Here is a 25,549-nt window from a genome sequence, read left to right on the forward strand (position 1 = left end):
TAAATTTTTTCATGTTTATAGAGTTATTGAAGTTGACAAACAACATGTAGGTTGTAATTCCTGACTTAGGCGTGCCACAACTGGAAATCTGACGCAAAACTCATGCTCGCATACAACATGTAGAGCTGTGTGTATGTGAGTGTACGGCAGATCATAGTGTGATGGAACTACTGTGTCTACTGGAGCTGAAATTCAATTAGGTTAAACTACGTCAATTACAGTTATAGCCTAACATCTAATTGATTGCTACCAATCAATGTGTCTTCTACTTAACAGAGTCCTTCCTTGTAATTAGTTTAATTTGTATTTAATATCTTTCACTTATCATTGTGGGTGATTTATAAGTCCAAGAATGCAGTTAATTGTGTAGATACAATTAAAATTACTGGCCTCCTTCATTCTTTTAACAACTATTGGGGGCAGTGTGTAAATTTCATTACATTTCTTTTTTTAATAACAAAAAAATAATAGACTAGTACATTAAATAAATTACGTTTACGGAGTTTATACGCGTACTAACACTTCGAGATTAAACATAAGGTAGATTTATAAAGTATGAATAAAATTGTATATCTAATTACAATCCTTAAACGGTAACTAAAAATTGACAGTAATAATTTTGGAACCATATTGCAGAACCCGTGACAAATTTGATTAATAAAAAATATTTTAAAAAGAATTCAAGAAAATAAGAAATCGCCATCCAATATAGTTTATATATTAATATTCTAGAATAGATTATATTTTTTGTCAAATAGAATCATATTAAGCACCCTAAATTTTCTTTGAATCTAAATCTATTAAGCAGAACATGAATTATTATTCAATATTGCTGAAATATTAAATAAAATAATCTGTCAAAGGAAGAGAGGAAGTATTTACCATTTGTTGAATAGCGTTGTTGAATCGAATGTTACAAACCGAATCACTTTTAATCGAATTTCTTTTTAAGGGATAATTATACTCTATAGTAGAAGCTTAGAGCCCATTTGCACTCAGTAAGCATACTATCTAGTTATTCTGAAGATCTTTAGAGGAATTTCTCTTAGGAAAGTAATCGCTAATATTGGTAGAGATCAAAGTTGGAAGGTATTTAACGGGTTGAAAATACGAAACTTTAGTTTTATTCGAATTATACTCTTCCTACATTCATAGACATAAAACTGACCGTTAGACAAAAAATAATAGTTTGCATCAAACAACTAGACAAAGAGTTTGGCAGATGCTTCTCTGAGAGTCTCTATGTGGTTATCAGACGCCGATTAAAATGATATTTATGTAGCTTAATGTTGCATTATTTAAGTTTCTTTAACTAAAAAATTATTGTTTGAGAAAAAATACCATTTTATAATTTATCCACTTTGATACCCTCCCATTTCGACCATCAACCAAAATAGGTTGGCTGCCGCTCAATTTATCTCATGGGCGAAATTGCTCTATCGATTTCAAGATCTATATTCTGTGCTTATAAAATGCAAATTGCTTTTCGAATGGTAGACAATTAGAAGTCTCTTTGTGTTAAATGCTTTTACTGATCACCAGGGTATATTTAAAAGAAAAGCTCGCAGAAAAAAGAACAATTTACTGCATATCTAAGTACTGCCGATAAAATATTCTCATGAAGAAAATAATGGAGGAGGGAATTTCAATCAAGAAGTTGAACTGTTTTCCGTTATTCAGGCTATATCCCAAGGAACAGCTATACAGAGACTGGCCATGTGGCGACATTTTTTTCCGGTCAGACTCGATATCGTATGTGAGTCCCAAATTTTCAGATCTATCTCAAAGAGCATCTGGAATATATTGTTCGAATCTTCTTTTGTCATATGAAACGCTCTCATGAAAATTTTGGAGAGAAGGAACAAGTTGATGTAATATAGTACCCTTTCTCCTGCAAAGTTTGTTCCAGATGAAATCTAAAAATGAAATATTGAAGATTTAGCATGAAATATATACGAAAGGGATAAATGGATAAAGAATCATGGACTCAAGGGCCCCTTTAAGGTTTTACAACATTCGGCGGCGCCCCATCCCCTCTGCTCACCACAATAGAGTATTGTGAATTTATAATTTACACGATAATTATTTCACATCTGTCATGCTATATGCTATATTTTAAACTAACCATCATAACAATTATAAATAACACATGTTTAAATAATTTTTATTAAACTATGTACTATTTACTATTACTTAATTTTAAAGAAGAAGGCTATTATTATTTTATTATTAGACCTGGAGTGATAGAAAACAAATATACACAGGCAATGAAATAAACTAAAAAATTGAAAAAAATGTTAAAATATTACCCTTACAGATCAATAATAGCTTTATAAAAATTAAAGTTTACCTAGTCAGACCATATCTACTCAAGTTCAAACTTCACAATAAATTTTAAAATGTTTACACCAGCCAATCGAGAATACTTGGTAAAAGTCTATTTCGAAGAATGTGTTACTATAAAATACTAGTGCCTTTTGCTTAGACAATAGCAGTATCAAGAACCACAATTCCTATCATTAAGGTCAATTCCTATCACAAGTACTATAGCCTTTCCGATTTTGTTACAGTTTTTTTTCTGGTGAGTTAATATATTTTGTTACAATTAAGTGTCATTGTTATGATAAATGTTATTAGGACTTATTGCCACTAATTATTGGTATCAACCCTATTATCATTATTATCCTTCTTGTTAATATTTGTTATTTGTTACCTTGGTTATTATTATTGAATGATTACGAAATTGCTATTGTTGTTATTATTTTTACAAATTTTATTGTTCTCACTGTTATCGTTGTTATTAATACTATTCCATATATTAATTTATGTACACATGTGATTGTTGCTATTTGATAGGGTACATTAGTTTGAATTATACAATATGTTATTTTGATTTTGTCACCATTTGTGGGTTTTATAATATCCTTCTTCTTAGTAGGATTAATATAAAACCCATCTTCTAAATAAATAAATCGCAAATCTAGCTAAAAGATCGTTATATAAACGTACAATATTGTGCCACTAATTTGAATATATAATATCACGTATTAACATTTATAAAAAAGAAGCCTTCTGTTCTTTCCCTAAACTTTCAAGTTCACCCGTTACACAGGCTCTGTAGTAATTGAAAGCATGCAAAGATACATAAATAAACGAAAGTAAAATTTATGTATACATCAATTAACCGAGGTAACAGCTTAAGCCACGGGAGTTAGATCTCCTCTACCCTACGATAGCCATAGCCAAAGGAGAGGGGTGTTATAGTATATCTGTAATAAAATAGGTTACATCCGAGTATTTACGATACTTGCAGCATATTGGAGTACACAATCACTTTTGCTCTTGGCACCGAAAATCATCCTAGGTAACAAATGTTTCTTACAGTATTCTTGCCAAGTTTAGTTCAATACCAGGCGTACATAAAACCCTGGTCATTTGTGTGGAAGAGGTTTATGTCCTGTGACCCAGTTCCCCAGGGTTCAAAGTTTCTTAAACTATCCGGGGCTTACATTTGTTACCGGGAATGGCCAGGACATACATATGGCGTTCAGCTTAGTCGTGTGGAAACGGTTTTGAATCTATAGCTCTTACTATTGGTCCCGACCATTCTTCACAACATACCTGACTTACATAATGCCAATGGAATGTTTATTTGGATTCATTAAGAACTTGAATGTAATTTGAATTCATTGAATTTAATCGTCTTAATAAATCGTCTTAATGAATTTCACGCACACACACTAACATGATTTAAATTGTCAATAAATAATTAAATGTTTAGCTCATCAGAATTACAAAACATCTTCTACAGTGACACAGTGAAAACGATCAAATGCCTGACTCAATATTCTAGGCCAAAGGAAGTTACTTGGTGGGGGGAATGTTGGGGTCTTTATGATTTAGACGTTGTGAACAATAAAACTTTACAGCAAAAAGCTTAAGTGGCCAGCACTTCCTATGAAAGTCTGTAATTTCCTGTTAAAGTTTTCATTTCATTTACTGTATCAGTGTTCTATTAATTACAGATTCCACCAGATTTTAAAAGATAGTTGTAAATTTGTATTAGTTTTTGTTTTCTCGAATCTTCCATAAAATGTTCAACTATTAAATAAAATACAACCAAACGTCCTATATGTCTTGTTTTACACCGCATATATCTGTTATATTGTAGTAGTCACATATATATAACATTTTCTTGGATATTTGGCTCCTGTGATTTCTTTATTTGAAATGTATTAGCACACAAATCAATGGACTTTTCTTGAAATCGATGGAAATATTTCCCCTAAGAAAGAATTTTATTTTCAAACCTCCTAGTTTTGGTAGAGGACGAAATAGGATGGTAAAAAAGAGTTAAAACATCAAATTGTAAAATGTATCTCAAATCACATTTTTCTTAGCTTGAATAACTCAAAACCAACCGCCAGAAACAGAAATAAATGTTAAATTTGTGTCATCTAACCATATAAACCCATAAATATTGGCAAGTTTTTAGTTTTTTTTATTGTCTAAGGGCAGTACAAAATTATTTATGTACCAAACGTGCTGTTTTAAGTGTCAAGCTATGAAAAAGAAGATCTGAGAAGAAAAATCCTTTCAAATGTTTATCCCTGTCGATAGCTCTCATTTCTACCTGCACCAAAACTACCGCGGTTGATGATCACATTTCTTTCTAGGAAAATTTCCTACATCAATTAAAAAAACCAGGATGTGTGCTTATGCAATTCAATTGTTTTATCAAGTCTAACATTATACTGATTTAAAAATACCATAATAGTAATTTTAATCGAATATATGAGATAAAAATAGAAGTACAGTTAAATCAATTAATTTAACTAACCCTATCCAAGTATCAATGATGAAATTAAATAAAAACCACATTAGGCAACTATTGAGCTTTACATTTATTCACTGAGTAATTGAAAACTGATTTAATTTATGTTTAAATTACAGGATTGAACAAAAATGTTGTACCAATAAACTAATCGGATTTCCAAATCCGAATATCAATAAATGATTTACGTGAGTAATTAAATGGAGATTTGCAAATGTATGAAGATTTGAGTTATTTATAGTAAATTAAATGTACAATATTTTACTGCTCGTCGGCAAAACAACTATCTATATCGTAAAAGTAACAGCACACTATTTCATTTATCCTTTAAATGAAATTTGTTCTGTTTTTCTGTTTTTTCTCTTTGAGGTGTTAGAACGAGGAGACATTAAACATTTATATATTTTTAAAATTGTATATACAAATACAGAAAAAATAAAATATTATTTATTTATACGCATAAAAAGATTGTTTTCTTTGATCATTTCTCTTCAACACAAAACAAAAAATAACAAGATTTAATTTAAAATAGTAAAACACTGTAAATTTTGTATTTAAATGATTAGCATTTTTTGGTAAGAAAATAGACTAAGCTCTTAGCACTAAATGGGCTAATTTGGTAAATTAAAATCGAATTGTCTTCGGAAAAATAATAACAATTAATTATATGGACAATAATCAACTAACTCAGGCACTCTAAAATGTATCATTTATTAGGTCATAATAACTTGATGTTTAAAAATAGATATTTGTTATTAAACAGTTAGAAATAGATTTTCTGTACGTTTTTAATTTCCAACGTAAATTTGTTACTCTTACAAAAGGGATAAATGTATATTAGTGGTTTAATATAATGAAGCACTTCTGTACAAACAACAATTAGCTCATTACATTACGTAGGTGGGATAAACTGTTACAGTTATCACACTCATGATGTCAAGAACAGAAGAATATTGGGCGGTGAAGTATGTCCTTTATTACCTGCAAAACGGTTCATGTGAGCCATTCATAGCTCAGTAATTCTTCCGCTGTCCACATCAAATGTCCGTTTTACGATTGAAACACGTAACTAGATCCATAAAGTACTAAACATGAGTATAACTGTTTATTATATTAGGTATTTTTGTATTCCTAACGATTAAGAATGTATAGAAACACATGTTTAATGGGTCTGGAATTAACATTAAAACATCTAAAAAAATACATTTTAGTCGGCTATTGTGTCTATCAAAACAATTATTTTACGAAAAACTGCAATTCTTATTTAAGTTAGGATATAGGTAGGAAGTAATGAACATCTTAAACTTTAATCTCTGTTCACCTGATAATTGTTATTTAATAAAACTGTTTTCGTTGCAAACAAAACATACTTATACACTTCTCATACATGGCGGCATATGTTTTAGTGAAATACACAAGAGCTTCTTGAACCTGAAAATGATGTTTCCAACCAACAATCTGGATTATCAATCTAAACGTAATTTAAATTTGGTTTAGTAATATCTAGGATCTAATTTCACAGAAGCAGGTAAACGTTTATTGTATGGGAATATAGTTTAAAATTATTATAAGCTGTATATACGATATATTCAGATATAACTTTGCATTGTAAAGGCTCTTTGGTGATTACTTTTTTAATTGGTAAAGGGGGGGACAATTATATAGGCCGTTGTTTATAGCGAACTCATTGTATGATTGCATCACAATCAAAATTTACCATGCAATAGTATTTTAAATATATACAATTGACTTTTATCAGGGTTGCGTCTATACTCACCCCCACCAAGAACAAAGTAAATTACAGAGAACAGCGGTTTCTGCGCACCTTTTTTCTATTTCTTCTTTTTTCTAAATTTATAAGTTATTAGTCCTATTATAAGTTGTGTGCCAACCGTAATAGATAGTCAATTGGCATTGTTTTCAATGCAACGAGAAAGAACTTGGAACGATTATATAATAAATAATAATTTAAAAAACTAAAAACACGCTTTTATAGCTAACCAAACTAAAAAATAGAAAATAATTTTTAATTACAAAGAATTTATATATATGGTAGTAGAAGGCAAAACAATCATTCATAGTCAATCACTTCATTATAATAAAATTTAAGTTATTAACAGAATAAATTAATTCACAGTAAAATGCGTGGGGTGCTTGATATATTAAATATTACAATCATTCTATCGGTAATTATCTTTGAGAGGAGACTTATTAAATGTAGTAAAATGCACCCCACGCCTTTTACTCTGAATTAATTTATTCTGTTAATAACTTAAATTTTATTATAATTTTATTTACGAGCGTGTAAATCACTGTCCAGCGTAACTTGGCAAACTAGTTACTCTACTCAAAGATCAGGTTACAGACAAGTGTTTATTAAGATACAACCACATTGATTGACACATTCGACTGATGCGTTACAAATTGCCATATTATTCAGATTATAATTAACTTTTAGGATTTTACGATAGTTAATTAGACGCGTTTTATAAAAAAAGACAATGAGGAGAAAGTACGAGTAGACTTCTAGACTAAGGCATTGAGATCTTTTAAAGAACCTCAGCATTTTAGTAATAGTCTGCCCATAACAGTAAGCAAGTGTAAACAATTCTTAATTAAATAAATTGTGTATAATTTATTTACAATATAAGGTAAATGTTACTACAGCAGCTCGCACGAAAATAGTCCGATGGTGGCTGATGTACCAGAATTCCCCTTCTATACCCCGCGCCCAACAGTGTTGCCAGTTTTACATGTGCAAAAATTACTTATCCGTGTTAACATCTGTTAGAATAAACAAACATCATCAGCTGTTACCTTAAGAAAATATACGTACAGTTCATTTCATTAATTTGTTTTACAGACTATATACTACGACCAATAGTCACGTCATAGCAGAAACACTGGTGCAGTGGCGTAATACATACCCCCGCAACCCCCGCAATGCGGGGGGGGGGCGCGGCGTGTCAAGGGGCGCCACACGAAGGAATGAAAAAAAATAAAAAAAATTATACCGATTTTACCAAATTTCTTAAGGTTGAATATCACTATTTTCATTGTAATTCCTTATAATTTTTTTTGTATAAATGAGCTAGCGAGGAATATCGTAGGCCTATTATCATTTCTTGTTTTAGTTAAACGCCTTCAAAACTAAAGCAGGCAAAACTATTTGCTGAAACCGCCACGGAAGTGTATTTTAAGGCGCTTTAGGACCGTGTGTGAGCGTGGGGGTGTGCGTGCGATGTGTACTGCCTTGTTTCATGTTGCGACTTGAATACTCCCCTCCCTCCCTCCACACTACCAAGTACCAAATTATTGTTAGGTAGTTCCTTCACAGTATACTGTGGTTCCTTGTCACTCAGTCATATATTCATTACTTACTCGTTACGTTTACTGCATTTTCGAAAGTTGTGATTTATTTCAGTAGCCTACAACTGTGGTGGCGGTGAAAAGTGTTTGCAAACTACACCTCTTACAGGAAACTTATATTATGGGCGATGTACTAGAAAACTAAATCAATAATTAAACAAAAATGTCTAAAAAACCTAGTGGTGCAGAATACCGAAAGCGGAAGAAGGAGGAGGAAGAAAAAAGCAAAAAAAACACCAAAAAATTGATCTATTTTTTAAATCTGACATATCTCTTAGTAAAAACAATGACAGTGTAAGGAAACAAATAACTTCCGGTTTAATTTGTGAGTGTAGTGAAATAAGTTCTGACCTACCTACCATCGAGACAGAAAATGGAACATCTACTCAGACCCCACCTGAATTCACAAATAACGAACCAGACGTGAGTCTAGACGTTAAGATAAATAATGATAGCTGTAGCTGTACCGTAGACATTGATAAAAACTGTGTTTTGCATATTGATACTAATGAAATCAGTCAACAACGTGGTGTTTTTAAAACTGACATTGGGCTCTACACTAATGACGGAGTATCCCTCTTAAAAGAAGAAGATAAAACTTTCATTTTGAATTCTGAAACCATGTAGGCCCACAGGGCCTTTTTCCTAAAGACTCGACAAACAATAGATCTTTTAGCAGTGATTTTTATTACAAAATTGCCAAAACGGGCCAAAAACTAGAAACGGTTTTGGCTTTGTTATTCACCTTTATTAAATGGCGTATACTGTGAACCTTGTTGGTTGTTCGCTGACAGAACTGACCCTAAATTTAAAGATGCTTGGTGTAAAGGTCTAATAAATGATTGGCAAGGTTTAAGCAAAAAAATTAAAGAACAATGAAACATCTCGTATACACTTAAATTCATGTTTAGCATATTAGTACCGTAAAAAATAGCCAAGATGCAAAATCACTTATTCAAAAAGTATGAAACCTGAGTATTGTGAGATTCTCAAAAGACTTTTTAGATGTAGTAATAACTATGGCTACTTGTAACTTAGCGTTCAGGAGGGCATCGGAATGAAAATATTGAAACAGTGGACACTACTTCTGGAAACTTTTTGAATATTATAGATTTGTTGTCACGATACGATCCTCTTCTAAAAAGTCACTTAGAAAACGATCAAAGCAAAGTTAAGTATTTGTCTCCCAAAATCCAAAATGAAAATGAGATCATGTTTGCGTCACAGCATGTTCTGGATGAAGTTGTAAGTGAAATCCAAGCAGCTCCTTTCTTCTCTCTGGTATTAGACACCACTCAAGACGTCTCAAAAACTGATCAACTATCGATAGTAATACGACATGTGGCAGTCCAAAACTACGAAAAACTTGAAATTAAAGAATCATTCTTAGGGTTCATAGCTCTTACAGGCCAAAAATTCGGAAAAAATTACTAACGAGTTTGTAATTTTTTGGAAGAAGAAAACAACATTAAAATTGAAAAGTGTAGAGGCCAGGGTTATGACGGGGCAGCCGTAATGAGTGGAAACTATTCTGGAATCCAATCTAGAATAAAGCAAAGTCGCCAAATGCAGAGTACGTGCATTGTGCCTCGCATAATTTAAATTTGGTACTCAATGACTCAGTTACTGACATAACAGAAATGATTTTATTTTACGATTTGGTCAATCAAAATTTACGTGTTTTTTCGGCGAAAGCCTGCCAAGATGGCAAGCTTTGAGAGAGAAATCTATGGAGCAAAGGGGGTCTATACTTAGCAAGACACTCAAATGATTGTGTCCGACCCGTTGGTCATCTAGGTACGATTGTTTACTGGCCATAAAGTGTAACTTTGTTTCTGTCTTAAGCTGTTTGACGAATATTATTCTGACTTCTAAAAAGAATAAAGAGGTTTTAGAGGCAACTGGACTCAAAAAAACAAATGACGTGTTTTCAATTTGTATTGATGCTTACTTTCCAAAGTAAGGTTTTAGAGAGAATTAATATTACATCTAAAACACTACAAAAAGAGGATGTATCAATTGACGAAGCTACAGCCCTTCTTGGAAAGAGTATGACTGAACTAAAGAGAGCAAGAAATGAGTTTGAAGGTGTTGTTAAAGAAGCTGAAAACGCTAGCCAGGGGATGGAATATTGAGTCTTCTCTGCCGACTAACGATGTAAAAAAAGTAAAAAACTTTTTTGACGAACTGACCAACGATGTTGAATTTTCTAATCCATTGCAAGAATTCAAAGTAAAAGTATTTTACAGGAGCTTGGATATAGTTATTGCTCAAATCTCCAGACGTTTTGAGAGCATGGTCAGGATTAACGATCAGTTTCATCTTTTTAACTCCAAAGTACCTCACAGAGAAAAGTGATGATGAACTAATTTTTTCAGCCAGGAAGTTTTGTGAGAAGTATGAGGAAGATGTTTCACACGGGTTGGAGACACAAATAGTGTGTTTCAGAAACATTGTTTCGGATGAAATAAAAACAAGAGGATTGAAAAAAGTTAAGGATTTAGCCTCATATTTAATGATAGAAAACGTGACTTTGTCAAGCAGCCTTCCTGATGTCTGCACAGCGATGATGATGTTCTTGACTCTCCCAGTTACGTCAGCGTCAGCGGAAAGGTTCGTAATCACCAAAATATCATAAAAACCCGTACTAACTAAAATTAATTTTTGTGTTAAGAAGAGTTATTATACCCTTTAATTATATACTTGTATTATAACCTGAAAATGGCATATATGTTAACAACATAGTTTTTTAATCTTATATAAAATTTTCAGGTCATTTTCTAAACTCAAGCTCATAAAGAATTATTTGAGAAAACACTATGACCAATACCAGGCTGAGCGCTTTGGGAGTCTTGAGCATAGAACATGAACGGGCTCGTAGGATCAACTTGAAGATGTTAGCTGAAAAATATTTCAGTTTTAAGAAGAGGAGAGGGTTTAAATAAATGGAAATAATTAACATGTCTACAATTTTTTCTATTTTTATTTTAATGTTTGAGATAGTTTCATTAATAAATAATTATGATGAATAATTCATTTTAAAGTTTTCTTTTCCTTTTTGATCTTTTTACAAAAATGTATAAAAATAAACATTGCACAGCACGGGACTATCAACTATTTACACAAATTTAAAGCCACTCTTAAAAAGTAAAGGTTTGTTTTTCTATTACAATTTACCGTAAGTAGAGTGAACATCATGAGAATAAAAGGTAGACCAGGGGAAGTAGGCTATAATTATAACGATGCGTGTAGGTCAGTAGGAGGAAGGGGGGGGGGGTGTTAGGAGCCGACAGGAGGGGCGCATTTCAGTACGCTGCGGGGGGGCGCGACTCTGTCTAGTTACGCCACTGAGCTGGTGATCGATAACAATTTGGCAACGCCGCCTTAAATGTCATCTGACTCTTTTGGTGAGAGCTACTATATTCTCCGTTCGTAAGCGTGGACCTCTTGAAGAAATAACGGAAAATTGAGGATAGTTCCCTGACATACTCCCAACTCTCTACATCGTGTGCCTTTATGGATGAGAACATTCATATCACAAGTGTTGTGGATGGGATTTGCTTATACAATTTACAAAATAACATTTAAATAGGAAAGCAAACTTACAGTGTTGTGGATTGGATTTGCTTATACAATTTACAAATCAACATTTAAATAGGAAAGCAAACTTAGATCTAACGGAAACATTACTACAGGGAATTATCATGGTGCAGGTGCAAACACACCGATGTTAAAGTTGCACTGTAAATTCAACAGACATATAAAGTTTGGCTAAAGCTATAACCATTAAAATGTGGAGGATTATCTGGTATCCATAGAGATGAGAAATAAATTCTCGACAATATTGTTCAATATCCAATTCCATTCATTAATTTTATTTTCTCCCAAAAATGTAGTCATAAACAAATAATTTAATATTTTTCAGCGTGACAGTTTGTTTTGCCTTAACCTCTGTTATATTGTTCAGACCCTGTATTGTTTAACAAAATACCCGATACGTATGAAGATTAATGGTTTGACCCTATTGTGGTCTGCCAGAGGATCTGATGTGTAAACAATTCACGAGCAGCGAGCGATACGTCAAACATTTACGTTTGATAAACGGTTTTATCCTCCAGTGGAATCTTGGCTGATTTATACCTGTCTGTGTGAACAGTGCTGAATACATAAACAGTTTTCCACTCGTGACTGGGACTTATAGTGTTTTCCAACAGTGATAGCTATCGTGTCTACAGCCTCCAGGTGATTTCATATAATTGATTAGCGTAAGGTAACCAGCTGATGGAGGAAGGGATTGAAGAGGTTGGCACACTTCTACCATGTATCACAAGTTACAGGACAAAATGAGAATCGGAGTTCGGAGAAACTGAAATAGTTCTTGCCTGTACGTGGAAATTTAAATCAGAGAATTTCAAAGCAAACGTCGTAGAACTAGTATTTTTTAAATTTGCTTTTCCGTCAGGTCTTTTCATTACCTTGGTCTACCTACCCTCTGTGATATCAATGGTAGTACCAGTTTTAGAGAGGAGTGATTTAGTTCTAGCTATGCAAAACATTATCAGCACAATAGTATTTATCGATTTCCTCCAAGCGCACAAACAATTAAAAATCGTTTATGTTTTATTCTTTCAGAGGATTCACCTCCAAAATACTTTCTGTTAGATATTGATATTAGACAGTTTAGATAAACACTGAAGACTCAGAATTGCTGCAGATTAGAATTATTTAGACACCTTTACACCAAATGCTAGAAATGCTTTGACATAAAATCGTCTCTCCGGAGGTGGGCCTGGCTTTGTGTGAATTTGAAATTCTAATTGTTTTGAATTAAGGCATTTTAAAGCTTTGTCATACTGAAACCCAGCAGTAGTAAACTTCGATTTAAATTGGATCAAAATTATTGGAATAAATGAATCCATTGTTGATTATAAGATTATTTATCCATATTATACTCGTTATATTTAGTGATCTATTTGGTGTGTTTCTCTTGAACTTTGACAATGTCGAGATGCTCTTGGTTGTGAAGTAGAGAGAAAAGTCTACAAGGAATCCTCCCGGAAAGGAGAAAAAAATCCTATTAATCCAAATAAATCACTGATCCAATACCACCTTCTTGCCTTAATATATCTGAAGAAATCCATAACTGACGCGTCAGAGTTGGATTTGGCGAATTGCGCTACCTCAATATCCAAGGAGAAATAGGATTTTTTAATATACTCGTATGTCAGAGAAAATCATTTGTATAATATTCGTAAAACACGATAGAACGAAGAGAGATAATGTATCGACTGAATAAGTTAGTTTTTTATATTTGAATGGGATGAATAAAATATACTGAAGTGTTTGTATATTAACTCTTAAATAACCAATTTATAATAAGTAAAAATCTTCATACCAACATACAAAATCATCAATATTTTTCCATATATCTTGCTTTTTTGGAAAAAACGGGTAACAGAAAAACTTTGTAGAAAAAAGAAACATAGCTGATTAAATATTTAAACGGATTAAAGATCTTATGATATTGTTTCACAAACGTGAGAAAACACTTATTATGGGCCAGGAACAGTGAGAAAACACTTAAAATGGCCCAGGAACAGTGAAAAAACCTACGAACTCTGGAAAAGAGTTCCATGTACTTACAGTCATCCTATTCTTGGGCGAAAGAATAATTAAAAACTTCCCTCCATAATCAAATGTGGAATAAGATTTCCTTTACAAAAACTACTCTTATATACAAATGAACGGCATATTCTAATGAACTATAATATGTATGAATTAACCGTAAATACAAAATAATTATGTAATAAATAACTGTGAGGATATCCAGATATTATTTATCCTTTTCTCCAATTCTTGTCAAAGTGAATCCTAAATTAGAGAATATCTCTTATTTTTATTCAATACATCTCGTTGACATGGGATATCTATTCAAACTTGAATGAATATGATTATATTAACTCAATAATATGAACCACTCTTAGTGATACAAAGTAGTATTTAACTCTTTAACACTATATGAGTTGTATATTTAATACATTGGATCAGTCTTTCTTCCCTGTAAACAAATTCAATCATATATCGTTTATACATCAAAATATTAGAAGCCTCAGGAAAAACTTTGATTTACTTTTAATGTATTTGCAAAAGCTAGAACGAAATATTGATGTTTTGATCTTAACTGAAACTTGGATTTTTAATAATGAAATAACACACTACCAAATACCTAATTATACCTCCTTCTCTAACTGTAACGAGACGTACAGATCAGGTGGCATAGTGGTTTTCATCAATAATAGAATTAAGGCAAATGTTATAGAATGTAAGATGACAACTGCAGATGTATTACTACTACAAATCTATTTTGACAACCTAATATTTTCATTACTTTGCGTTTATAGAATGCATGAGTTTTCAAAATTGGAGTTTGTAAAAGAAGTAGAACCTGTTCTCAAACAATTAAAACCAAATTCTATAGTTATTGGAGATGTTAATATAGATATAGGAAAACATAGTCCCGAATCTGAAGGCTACCTATCTCTGTTCCAAAATAATAGTTTTAACTCGCTTATAAATGATAACACTAGAATAACTACAGAACATGCTTCATGTCTGGATCACATTTTCGTCAGGCACAAAAAATCTAACAAACTTCAAAACAGGAATTTTTCACATTAACATTACCGACCACAGTTTAACAGCATTAACTCTAAATAACTTTAATGTACACAATTTGCAGCACAACAAAGAAGTGACAATTAAAAAAATTAACTTTGAGGGTGTTAAACATTATTTATTAGCTTCCTCCTGGGATGCAATCTATCATACGACAGACGTTGACCTGTCACTAGATATGTTTTATGATACATTACATGAAAGTATAATTTCAAATACCAATGAAAAAGTATTTCTGCCGAAATTCAGCAAAGCTAAATTCAAAAGTCCGTGGATAACGGAATCACTGTTAAAAAAAATAAATAAGAGGAACAAATTAGTAAAAATTTTGAAAAATAGACCGTATGACAAATCTTTTTGCAATTACTTTAATAAATTTAAAGACAATCTTCAAACCGAGATAAGTTGTACAAAGAAAAACTACTACCACAATTTAATTCATCGCAATGCAGGTAATTCAGCATATCAATGGAAAACAATCAACAGTCTAATTGATAGAACTGATAAAAAACTAACTACTAAGATAAGACTGGAGGACGGCACCATAATCGATAAGCCAGAATCAATAGCCGACATATTCAATGAATACTTTGTATCAGTCTCTCAACAGCTGATAGCCGGCCCCTCCCCCCCTCGCGAGGCAGCCCTCGCACACTGTTGCCGTCAACCGCATTCCATGTTCCTGAGTCCTGTCACTCCGCTAGAAATAGCAAATACCATTAAATCCCTAAATAATAAAAGATCTACTGGAATTGACAATATATCAGTCCAATTAATAAAACATATTGAAACTGCTATATCTGAAGTATTATCATATATTGTCAACTTAAGTTTTGAAACAGGCAAGTTTCCTTCTAAATTAAAACAAACTATAATTGTACCTATTTTTAAGAAAGGCAGCCCCGAAATGATACAAAACCACAGACCGATTGCTCTATTGCCTATTATATCTAAAATTCTAGAGAGGTGCATTAAATCTAGGCTACTTTCATTTTTAAATAACAAGAACTTTTTTTCATCTAACCAATTTGGCGTTACTAAAGGTAAAAGTACAGAATCGGCTATTGCAACTTTTATGGAGGGAATTTTAAACAGCATAAATAATAGTCATAAATGTACAGGATTATTTATAGATTTTTCAAAGGCCTTCGACCTTGTTGACATTGACATACTTCTAGACAAAATTAGAACTCGCTGGAATAAGAGGACCTTTGCTAAACTGGTTTAGTAGTTTTCTAAAAGAAAGAACCCAGCAAGTAAAAATTCAAAACTGTCTCAGTCACGCAAAATCTATTGTGAAAGGTGTACCCCAGGGATCGGTACTGTCTGCAACACTATTTTTAATTTTCATAAATGATTTAATGAATGTTCCATTCAAGGGTAAAATAATAGCATTTGCCGATGACGTTGCCATCCATTACTCCAAGAAAAGTTGGGAAAACATATGGGTGTTTTCCCAACTTTTCTGAAGATTACTGAAGATTTGCAGTCCTTGGGAACCTGGTGTATTAACAACAGAATGAAAATAAATGCTGAAAAAACAAACTTTATTAATTTTGACCTAAAACAATACTCTTTCCCTAATACTTTAAAATATCACGATTATTTAAATTGCTCAATCAATGATAAACTGTCCCTGCCCGATTATTAGTCAAGTAACTCATATAAAATATCTGGGCGTAATTCTAGACGAAAACGCTTCATGGAAGCAACACATCTATCATCTACAGACCCAATTAAGAAAAAATATCAGAACGTTCTATTATTTAAGAAATCTTTTAACCGATGACCTTTTACGTATGCTATATTTTGCCTTAATCCACTCAAGACTGACTTATGGTATAGAAGTGTGGGGTGCAGCAAACAATACCACACTAAATCCATTAGAAATCATACAAAAACACTTTATAAGGATCATAACATTTAAATCCAAACACGAACCGTCCTTGCCTCTATTTCGCCTCCTAAAAATTCTGCCTCTGAAATACCTTTTTATTTTTAAAGTATTAAAAATGTTTTACATACGTAGTGGAAATAAATGTTCAAAACAATTTCGCTTCTATACCAGAGCAGCTTCTAAAGTAACATACATTAGACCAAAAGTGAATAAAACTATGTTCAGTAAAACATTTATATTTTTAGGCCCAAAAATTTTTAATATTTTACCAATAGACATAAAAAACAGTCAAAACATAAGGCTATTTCAGATTAAATTAAAATCATGGCTGTTTGATAAAGACAACATTAATGACCTGGTAGAAATATTACATTAGCTATAATTATGAAAATTAAAAACGAATTCCTATTGTAGATATATGGAATAGAGTTTATATGCGTTTGTGTAAATATTTTTAAGTATTCAATTGTTTGGCTTTATTTAATGTATTGGATGTTTTTAGTTCACCTACTGACGAGGTTACTTAGTGAAGTGAATAGTTTACTTAGTTTATTTTACTTACTCGTATTAATGTAAAGTGTACTTTGTTTCAGTTAAATAAATAAATGCTGACACTGCAGCGGACCGCTAGGTTATAAGTAATATTTAGACTGTTTGATGTAAGAAGTTCTTGTTTATTTTCATTGTGCTAGTCACCTTTACTTGATGCGGTGACTAGTCATTCCAAGTTTTTTTACATATGTTTACCTTTGTTATTTGATGGTGGAATAAATACATTCTTATTCTTTATTCTTATTCTTATTAGTAATGTAGCAATTTAAAACTACATATCTAGGAAATCACAAGTGTTTTATGAGAGATTGGCAGTAAACACAATAACCGGAAAAAATGGTTAATTTAAACTTATCCTATGAAAAGTTATGAGTATTTACTATTTCACTTTGTTCAGTGTTTGTCAGCCCACATGTGTATTTTCATTATATCTCAAAACGGGTGATGCGGAAAAGTATCAGTTAAGTTGATCAATGGAACGTTTTAAAAAATCAAATAAATAATAACATTTTCAATTACAACTAAGATCCAAGAAAAGCGTTTTTGTAAATTTAAAACAAATCGGAATATACATATATATATATATATATATATATATATATATATATATAATTTGTTTAAATTAGTTGAAAATACAGGTTTTCGTTTGTGCGTGCATATAAAAAATAGTTTTCTGTGTATTCAAATGTTCTATTTAATTGAAAACAGCTGTTAGTGATACCGAAATCAATAATAATTTTAATCAGCACTTGGATCCATAATACTCGTAGGAAGAGAAAATAAATCCCTAACCACCAAATGACAATTTCCCATGACTAAGCCCCTTTGTTAGAATCAGGCAACGACTTGTGTCTAGTGTTTCTCATCATCACCACAGTTGGCTGGGTTGAAACCGTGGCTAATTCAGGTGGACGGACCTGCTGGATTCTTTGTATCAAGTTTCGTCAGTGAGGCCCGACCATCTACCCCTCTCTGCCCCCACCCATTCTATGCTGCTGGGTCAGTGAACGATAGATCTGTGAAATATACGGGCATATAGTGCGCCCATTGTTTGGGCTGATTGTCCAATAGTCATCAATTGTAAGTCGCCACCTGATACCATTAAATAAATCTATTTCAGTACTTGCATTGTAAATTAAAAACTGTTATTGATAATTTGAGTATAAAAAATGTTATTCGCTAAAGTAAGAAGCTACTATTTAATTTTGGTTAATGAGCAATATAACTGGTTGGTTTTTACGAGCCAGGTTTCGTTGTATTTTTAACCTCATGAGATATTAAGCTCTTGGATTTTGATCCTTTCAAATTGTTAAACTCTCAAAATTTTACCTTATGAGTAAATGTTATAGTTTGACACACATGTAATATTGGTTTTAATTTTTACATGTGCTTAATTTTAATTTTGAAGAAAATTTAAATTTTATATTCAACGTTTTTGAGCAAAATTATTACAAGATTTGAAAAGAAGATAACGAAGTGTGTCTTAAACAGTTGAGTTTAGTTGAATTTGAATTAAATTAGTATTTAAATTTTGGATGAAAACCAGTCTATTTATTTAGATTTTGTTCGTTAATGAGCCGTTATATTCTAAATAAGAGCAATCAATGATAATAAAACATTGTATATGTGACGTTTTTAAATTCAGAATTAAAACAAATCTACGTTATTTTAAAACTCTTCATTACTTAATTTACTTCAATTAAAATTGAACTTTAATAAATTCAAATACTAATTAAAAATACGGTACAAATTGTAGAAATAACAGTTTATAAGCTATTTAATTCAAAATTTAGATTACGATACTTTAAGACAGCAGAAACGGTAAAGTATATTATTTATTAAATTTTGTGGTAACATATTTTTAGTCAAAGAAAAAACATAACTGCCTAGTTTCGACCTATTCACACTACCAATTTTTTAGACTTGTTTTTCTAATAATAATACAAACAGACAGACTGATATTAAATGGAGCGAGGTAGGACGTATGTTCATATAAATCCTTTTCCTTATCGTTGTGTGCACTACGATGTTTAGTCGTACCATCCTCTCACGAAAATCTCCGTATAAGACTTATTACATTGTACCACAGTATTTTATTTTCGTAGTAATATTTTATACAAAATCTGATATAAGGTCACATAGCTCCTTGGTTAAAGAATCGTGTAAATTAAAGAAATCACGCAAGGGTTGTGATTATGGTTTCCAAATATGATCAGATCTATAATTCAGTGGTTCAAATCCCACCTAATCTGTGGTACCTTGAAAGCAATACTTAGAGCCCAATTCAAAGAATGTCTTCCTTCACTATTTATTACACTTTAATTCACTCATTCTTCACATCACTTACAAAGGGTTAGGACTGTGTCGATTAAAAAAATGTTGAAAAATCGACTGGCGTAAAAAGAAAGATAAAAATATTATTTCCGTCAATAGGGAGCTGGATAGGCGATGGAGAACATGTGGATGATATACAAGGCCCGTAACCATAACATAAGTATACGACATCCAGTTTTATTGCTGTGAAGGATATGCGCTGGATGTTTATATGGATAACAGCCCGATATTGTCTCACACGTGAGCTAACCTTGAGGCTTACATAATGCATCTATTCAATCAGTAAAATATATATAAATTTATGGGCCCGGCTCTTTAAAGTTTAATTTTTTGAAGACAGCGAAATTGTATTATTCCATGAGGAGTAATAGAAATTTGCACCCTGAACTAAAATATAAATCATGGATCTATATTTTAATTTATGCTTTCTAAACAATCCTCCTTCTGAAGTATTTCCCTGAGGTGTGATAAAGTCATAAATCACTACCAATTTTACCATCACATAAATATCCATGCATAATGAAACTGAATATTTTCTCTCAATGTTCCAAGATCCCATCTGAGACTTGCCTTTATTAATGGTAAGCCGTTAATAGCTGTCAACGCCAAATGAAACCCTATCGGTCGTTGGTGTGCTGAAAAATTGAAAAATATTTTGGTTACAAAAACGTGTTGCCTTATTTACTTGAAGTGTTATGGAAATTCAGAGCCATGTACATAAAGGGCTTGCCCAGTTGCTCTCGTGGGAGGAGTAAGAGCGTAATACTCCGAGTTAATTTAGTTATTAACATCGCGTTTTTGGACAAATTTATTAATTAATTTTCATTTTTTTGGCTGCACAGTACGAAAAATTATAAGTTGGCATTCATGGACAGAATATTTCGTCAATATTGCCCAGCCAATAAAAATTATTTATCGCCATTGCAAAAAAATTCTAAATAAAGATTTGGAATCTCGTTAACCTCTTTGTTAAAGTTTGCTTTTGACTTGTCCATCGTTCAGTGATATAACAAAGCAGTTACACTACGTTTCAAGATCTGTAATTTGACCCCTTCCTCAGGTGGATAACTAACTCAACACGTTACTACAGTTTAGGTTTAACTCATCAAATCATTCTAGAGGGGTTTGACTTGCTTAGGCAAAGAATCGCTGACAACGTATTGTTTTGTTTATGTTGTTTATTTATATGAATATAAATAAAATAATTATTAAAACTTAATTAGAGAATACAAGCCACAATAGGTCTGAGCATGAATGTGAGTTATGTCAAGTATAAATTAGCCGATTGGAACTGTTTTATTAGTTACAGTGAGGATTAGTTATATAGGATACCTTTTAGACTTTCATCACGTTTCTTATATTCTTCGGGTCCCCTTATAGTATAGGAGCTAGCAACGTTTTCGAGAGAGAGAATTTCAGGTCAGCTGAAATTTTGATATGCTGTCTTTCTTGCTCTTTCGGTTGGAGTCCGGGCTATCTGGCTGGCGGTAGTGGTTGCGTTTATTAATGCGCATCGTACCTGCACAGGTAAAAATCCTGGAGCGCTTCGGCAAATGGACAACATGGCGTCAGTCTAAAGTCACATGTTTGTTTTGTGTTTGTGTTATTTGTGATGTTTATTTATTAATTTCGCTACAATCGCCAGTGGTAAAATGAAATGTGTTTCTGTAAAGGACATAAAGATAAAATCATTCTTTTCGTGGTTGATAAACTGAAGAAGTGCCAGGAAGTTTTGAATATACGTTTTAAAATATAAATTAAAGTACCGTGACATTGAACTGCCTACTGAAATAAATGAGACAGCTGATTGGAGAGAGACAGTTTGAAGTGCTTTTTTTTAATTACACAAAACAAACATGTGACTTTAGACTGACGCCATGTTGTCCATTTACCGAAGCGCTCCAGGATTTTTACCTGTGCAGCTAAGATGCGCATTAATAAACGCAACCACTACCGCCAGCCAGATAGCCCGGACTCCAACCGAAAGAGCAAGAAAGACAGCATTATCAAAATTTCAGCTGACCTGAAATTCTTGTTTTAGAAAACGTTGCTAGCTCCCGTACTATTAAGGGATCTAGTCAAGGTTTATAACCTCCATAACTCCTTCCTCGGCTATGGCGCTGTTTATCGTCAGCTTTATTTAACTAGCGTTACAAGAATATCCATACACACAGGTGAAATCTATTTTCTAACCAAAATGATTGCTTTTTTGATTACATCGCATAATGAATGTTTTGTTGTAACTTTTATTTAAAAAAATATAAAATTGTCTTGATTTTCTAATTATCCTGCAGGAGCTGACCTTTGATGAAGTCGACGGCCATCTCCATACCATACGTGTCCTTGTCACAATCGTCCAGGATGTGCGCTCCCAAGGTGAAGGGGAGTTAGTGTCGACTGTTGATCACTTCAAGAGTATATAGCGTCGTTTCCAGCGCCTACAATCATTACCTTTGTTGCAAACTTTAAACTAGTAATTTATAACAATAGTATAACTAAAAACTCTATCTATAGTTGTTGTTCTGTAGAGTTCCTAGAGCGATTTAAAGTAACAGCTGTTTGTTGTTGACAGATGCCAAAGCTATTATTATAGAATAACATTTTCCGTTGAATAAAGGTTTTAGAAAATTTTAATAGTAGTTTCGATTAATAAGAACAAAGCAGGGTGGCTACAATATTGTTTAAATGTTAAAGAACTGTGTCTATTCACAATGTGCGTGAACTATTCAAATCTATCTAGAAATAATCAAGATGCCCAATGTTATAGTAGAGGACACAATTAGGAACAAGTTATTAGACCTTGGATATGAGGTTTCTAATAATTCATTCAATTTTAATCTTCCGCCCTTGAAATTAATTGATTTAAATCCAAATTTCCGGCTTTGGCGATAAATCCTTTTCAAATGTTTGAGGCCTATTCTACACTGTGAAGGAACATAATGTATGAATGAGAAAAGATCGTAAAACAAGCAAGAAATAAAACAGGTGAAAATTTATTTACCGATACATTGGAAAATACAAGCTGATTTTATTAGTGTTAATTTTTATTGCACCACTTCATAACTGTATCATAGTAACTAATATCAACATTGGGTTTTGGTAGTGACTGTACAGTTCTAGTAACGCATATATATTACGTTTTCTGCACCTGATTTTAGATATACCTACCCTAGTACCCTGGTATGTTTTTAGCCATTAATCTTAAAAGTTTCTGAGAGAGTTTTTGGAATCAAAGTCCGGATAGCTAAAAATAAAAAAAATTACCTCCTGATCCTTTTAAAACTAAAAACTCAAACGAGTGGAGATAAGTGAAGAGTGGTGGAGGGAGGGAGGGATGGAGAGAGAGAGAGAGAGAGAGAGAGAGAGAGAGAGAGAGAGAGAGAGAGAGAGAGGAGAGAGAGAGAGAGAGAGAGAGAGAGAGAGAGAGAGAGAGAGAGAGAAAGAGAGACCGGAAGGAGGCTGGAGGGGTTCGGCATTGATGGTTTAAAGTTGATATTGGTTGCCTCTCTGGAAAAGGAAGTCTTTCAGGATCGTGTTGTCTATTGGGAAGGGCGAGAATCGAATGACCCTTCAAGGTCACAAATGGACATTCTTTGGAATTTGCAAAATTCATTTCGTACTTTATGGCATTTCAATGACATCTTTGTTTTGTATTTAAATTTGTTTTTCTATAAAAAGTGGTATACGTTTCTTCTTTGGATAAGCGTTCATTGACGTACGTAAAAGGGATCCGGCAATAATTTGTATCTAAATGAATGTTTAAATCAACTATTTACTGGTTTTAACTTTCCGAGCTTTGCTAATTTAATTCTTTCCTTGGCTTTAAGTGCTAATGTCTTTTTTCAATGCTGTTTCAGGGATTGGTCAACAATAAAGATGATTGTGAACTAGTAAGTGGTTATTTCTTCAAACTCTCGGCTCAAACAAACTGTATAGAGGACGACTACTAACAGTCTCGGGAAGTTTTCCGTTTTTATTGGAGTTCACCGAGTTCTGGTGTTTGCTCTCAAGCGTGGGTACTCAGAGTACTCAGAAAGTCTGAAGAATTCAAATAATGAACTTTATTACTGATGTTGTTTCTTCTGACTTCTTTTCGTTTGGGTTGGTCTAAAAGTTCTTTTGTCGTTTGCACTGATCTTATACATTTTATTAGAATATACATCTGCACTGCCTTACAGCTGGTTCAAAAACTTTTCTTCTGCTCCTCAAGGCTTGGAAGTGTGGATGTTTCTTGAAGCATCCACCGATGTATCTGTTTCTTGACCCCGTGCTGTCCAGGGAAGCCAGAATGTTGATAGGCCCCCAGCCCCGCCTTAGAGGGCGTGTCGAATACCTTGTCTTGGAGTAAAAGGCCAAGGTTGTCAGAAGGTGAGACAGCTGAGCAACACGAGTAGCATTGTACAGTACATTTTTGCCTGTTGCATCTTACTTCATCTAGTTACATGGCTCTAAAAAACACAAATACCACTTTAAAATAAATAACTAAACCATGTTAGCAAAGTTATTTTTCTGACTTAGTAGGTTATTAAAAAATCAAAGGAGAAGTTAAACTGCCATATAAAAACCTTCCTTTGAGTCCCAACCCCTGTTTTACTTTAAATCAAAGAGTAATTGTGAATCAAAGCCGTGAAATTGGCTCTGAACGTTTGTGCAGTGCAGTCCCTGCGCTCGCTCTGTTTATTTTATTGCGCTACCATATGAAGCTGAACTTTTATAAAAGAGACGGAATATACGTTGCTATGAAAAGGTTATTGAAGAATTGTTGATGGACTTATTGAAGTTGTGTGGCTCCACTTTTATCTTAAAATAATATACTTTTTATATTTTTATACAAACGTTACATTTGTAGCTAACCCATTTTTTTTATTCCCATTAAAGGGCGAGCGTTATATCCAAATCTATTATTGTGCAGTCATAAACTACTTCTTCCTCCAGAATTTGGAACGGACTGATAGAGATCTTCAAGAGAAGGGTTTGTCAATTGTTTCTGAGCTCAATTATGAACATTAAATTCGTAACAGAACTTGCCCGTGTAGGATTGTAAATACAACGAATTAAATTCCTGAAATTGTATTTATCTTCGTATTTAGAAAGTATAAGACCATTCTCGGAAAGCGTTTTAAAGACACGCATGCAGTATCTTGGCACTTCAAAAGTTCTGAGTTGCAAATAGCAGCTTTTAGCTTAAGTAAAATTCCAAGACTGCTTTTGTAAGAATATATCCCTTTTTGCCCAATACTAAAAATACATTTAAATAATCTTTATTAGCTGAACAAATTCAGTATTAGATCATGTATACTCACACAAGAGGTTATCTGATCATAACAGGAAGTTCCCGTTAGGGGAAAAGGGTAATATTACGTATGTTAACAGAACACGTGGTTTTCTCTGGAGGGACTTGTTACTTGTGCTTGGGGAATATATGGAAAGTAATATTAATTAGAAAATAAATATCAGGGGGTTTAACTTACCCAGGACATTGTCTACCAATAACGAGGTTAGTGGGGGGAGGGGGCTTTATTGTTACTGGGTTAAAAGAAAAGGGATTCTTTTTTAGATTGTGTGTGTCTGTTATGGGAATAAATAAACCAAGGGACAGGTATTTCGGAAGTATATATCCATCAAAGTGTTGTATATAAATTGATTTTAACGTCGGGAGGTGAAACCTTTACCAGAGGAATATATGTACAGGGAGTTATATTTAGTGAGAAGTTTAAATATTTTTATTGGTTGTGGGCTAATTAAGAAGGAAATTATTCGGATTAATTCGCTCTCCCCTTATATACTAATCATCTATGTCACATTTTCACCAATGGGTTAAGTTCATAAAGTAATTAAAAAGACCAAGTAATTATTCAGGTAAACCAAACTAAAACTTCCTCTGTCCC

Source organism: Homalodisca vitripennis, unplaced genomic scaffold (assembly GCF_021130785.1).
Source record: "Homalodisca vitripennis isolate AUS2020 unplaced genomic scaffold, UT_GWSS_2.1 ScUCBcl_1304;HRSCAF=4761, whole genome shotgun sequence".
In the NCBI taxonomy this organism is placed as follows: Eukaryota; Metazoa; Arthropoda; class Insecta; order Hemiptera; family Cicadellidae; genus Homalodisca; species Homalodisca vitripennis.